We start from the raw sequence: 3863 nt of genomic DNA, 5'->3' as shown, positions 1-3863 counted from the left end.
CGGATCCGGAAGTGACACGCGCGTGACGTCATCGCCGTGCGCCGGCCGGCTCCTGTATAGACGCCAAATTCAAACAGGGAATTTGCGAACCACCTTCAGAACGCACAGGACGCCAAGAAAAAACACCGGAGAAAGCCTAAACCACAACCTCCAAGGTGGGGGGGGAGGCCCGGGGAGAGAGGAATCTAGCCCCTGGAGCTCCGGGATAGCCACTATCCTAGGAGACACAAGCGCTCAGAGGGGTTCTTCCAGCATCCAGTGAGGCCCCCTGAGTAGGAAGGGACCCCCTACAAGGGATAACCACCTAGATCCAGAGGCTACCCAGTGCCTGCGGTCCAGCTCCCAGGGGGGGGGCCACCAGCCCCAGGCCAGGAAAAATAAGAAATTGTTTCGCTGTGGGGAAACACAATCAAGAACTGAGGAGCACAGGGAGGGGGCAGGGTTTTTAACCTTTTTGATTGTGTTTCCTGTCAGGTGGAGCCAGTCATCTCTCAGTGTGTCGTCCTGGAAGACGATTTGAGAAATCTACAATTTATAGGTGGATTTGGCAGGAAATTTCTCAAGCCTATGACTTGAAAGGGAAGGTTCCTCCAATTTAGGTTAAGGCGCACTCCACTAGAGCGGTTGGCGCTTCTTGGGCGGCGCATCATCAGCTCTCCATGGCTCAAGTCTGTAAGGCGGCGACTTGGTCGTCAGTTCACATTTACAAAATTTTACCTATTGAATATTAAGAGGCATGAGGATATGGCCTTTGGGCGCGGTGTACTGCAGGCTACAGTATAGGTCCTCACGTCAGGTGGCACCAGTTTTTTTTTCTTGATGTCTCTTTCCCCTCATTTGACATTGATTTAGGATATCCCACATAGTGATTACTATGCTGCTCTGTGTCCCGTGATGTACGATAAAGAAAATAGGATTTTTGTAACAGCTTACCTGTAAAATCCTTTTCTTGGAGTACATCACGGGACACAGAGCTCCCGCCCCTCTTGTTTGGGGACATTGGGATTTGTATTGCTTGCTACAAAACTGAGGTACTCCCAATATGGGAGGGGAATTCCTGTCTTGGGAGTGCCAGTGTCCATCACCTGAAGGTAAGCTGTATAACCCACATAGTGATTACTATGCTGCTCTGTGTCCCGTGATGTACGATAAAGACAGACAGATGCCACTACAGATTCCATCAAATTTCTACACCCGCAGAAACTTGTTGAGTCCGTCGTAGTTGGAATGAACATCACCATTCAATTTTAGAAGAGTTAAGAGGTTTGAGTAGAAACTGCAAAAAACTTTTCGCCCTTTGGAAATGGAATGGTCACTTATTGAGATAGCTGATCATGAGCTTACAAAAGCACAAAACTGTTTTGTGGATTTAAAGGAACAATTGAAAACATTAAGCACAGAGGGGTAAGGCTCTGGAATTCCACAATCTCCCCCTGCTAAACCTCTGTGAAGGCCTGCAAACATCCCTCCATCCAAATGAGTGGGGGTATCCATTCATTGCCAAGAGGACTTGTCCCCTGGCTTAGACAGGTTTGGAGTCTATGTTTTTTTGTGGAACTGGGACTGAGTTTTGGGCTTAAAACCAGAGGCCTGAGATTGGCTAAAGGAATGCTTTTTGTAAGTAGGAGCATCAGATTTTTGAACTGTAGGCCTTGCTTTCCTTTTAAGTGGAAACAGGGTACTCTTACCAATAGTCACCTTCTGGATGTAATCATCTAAAGCAGGACCAAATAAACATTCTCCTTGAAAAGCTAAATGTTTCTTGGAGGGCAATTCAGGAAGTGAAGCGTTGCAGCTTCACTGCCCCTTTCCCTACTGTGCATGTGCCAGCCGTGCCGTCACTGGTCCCCACTGTCTCCTGGGACCAGTGTGTTTCCCAGAAGACAGCGGGGGGTGACACGAAGGGGCCCGACTCCCACGGAAGTCTATTCCCGGAAGTGGGTGCAAATACCTGTATTATACAGGTATCTGCAGCCCCTCCCCCTGAAAGGTGCCAAATGTGACACCATGGGGTGTGTGTTGAAAAGTGGAGGTTCACTTTGTGTGGACCTCCGCTTTTTTTATGTAGGCACACCCAACGGACACGTTTATGTTCACGTGAACATGGGGGGGGGGGGGCTAGTAAGTGTAGGTGCTTGGGTGTGACTATTTTTTTCAATTTCACTAAAATTGTATTTATATCACAGGGGAAAAAAGTGATCCAGCAGTAGTACAATCACTGGATCGCTTTCATTTGTCAGCTTGTGAGTCGCCTTGTGGAGGGGTGTGTGTGTGTGTGTGTAAAACCTGCTGCTGCCACCCCCATAAGCCTTACAGTAGTGGCAGTGAAAGGATTACATGTATCCATTGAGAAGCTATCAGCATGTGAATAGCAGTCACATGCAGTCCTCCAATAAGCAGCCACACAGCTTTTCCCCTTTCTGTATTGTCAATCTGTGCAGTAAAGCTGTCCTCCCTGTCGTGATGTGACATCACAGCTGTACTGCACATGTGGCTTTGAGTGTACCAATTGCATCCAGGGGGAGTAGGGGGCCAATAGTATAGGGCAGTGGTCATCAACCCTGGCCTCAGGGCCCACCAACAGGCTAGGTTTTATGTATTACTTTGGAAAATCACTGAGCAGCAAATGATATCACCTGTGATGTATTTCAGTTATCTTGCAAACCTGGCCTGTTATTGGGCTCCGAGGACAGGGTTGATGACCACTGGTATAGGGTACCAACATAGACTACCCCAGGGCACTCACAAATTCATGTTGTAGGTCCAAACCACTAAAAGCCTTCAAGGACTTGACTCCCCAGCTGATGATCACTGACCTGGAATGGTTTAACACCCCATACTCTGGGATGTACAATAAAGAAAGCACTAATAAAATATTAGGAACAATAAGAATAAATGTATTCTTTAAGCAAGAATATAGTAAAGGTTTATGGTGCTATATAGCAACAACAACTGGTGACACCTATTCACAACATTACTGCAACATCTATCATTTGAAGATAACATCCAACAGAAAGAAATCCGTAGATAAAGCCAAATTATTACATTTGGAGTTATTCAAAATACCTTCTTTTGAAGCAATCCCATATATTATCTGTGTGAAGTGCTACTTTTATTGTGAGATAGCATCAATTAAATGAGATCAACCACACACACAATATAAATAAGATATATTTGTCTTGAATATTATCACAAGACTACATCTAGTGGATTCTAGACTGCCTGTAAAATAACTTGATGAATAGGATGGGCAAAAATAGGACACCAACAAGCAAAAGATTTTATAGCATACCGTCTACTTTAAAGTCATACCAGTGTAATCCTAGGTTTCTATTGCTTCTCACCATGACCAGCCTTATGAAAATATAAGCTTTAAAAGGCAAGTTCATCTTTGGAACAGGTTACACATTCCACCTGTATTTTAGGTTGAAAGATGTTCCAGCTCTGTCACACCTGCTGTCAGAATTGAAAAACGCGACCGTGCAGGGTTCCGCCCACGTGGTCACAACATTCATTCACAAAAGTTCTGTGAATGAATGAACTACAAGTACCGTCGGCCTTTGCGGCTGAAGGCTTGTAGTTCTCAATGAACTGCGAAGGTGCTGGTGAGCGATCTCATATTCCAGCGAATCCTCCTGCTATTCAGAAACTGTCCACCCCATGTCAGAGGTAGGGGCAGACAGCTGTACTAAGAGTGTGCAGGGTCTAGGCATTGCACCCATGATCTGCTAATCATGGGTGCAAATTTCATCAATGGATGGGTCACAGTGTGCATAGTTAAGAAGGAGTTTCTTGCCATTAAAAACAAGTCCCATATTTTTAAACATTTTCAGTATCAATGCTACTTAAAAAATATACCATTC

The sequence above is a fragment of the Rana temporaria genome, chromosome 8 (assembly GCF_905171775.1).
Source record: "Rana temporaria chromosome 8, aRanTem1.1, whole genome shotgun sequence".
Classification (NCBI taxonomy): Eukaryota; Metazoa; Chordata; class Amphibia; order Anura; family Ranidae; genus Rana; species Rana temporaria.
This window is presented reverse-complemented; position numbering follows the sequence as displayed.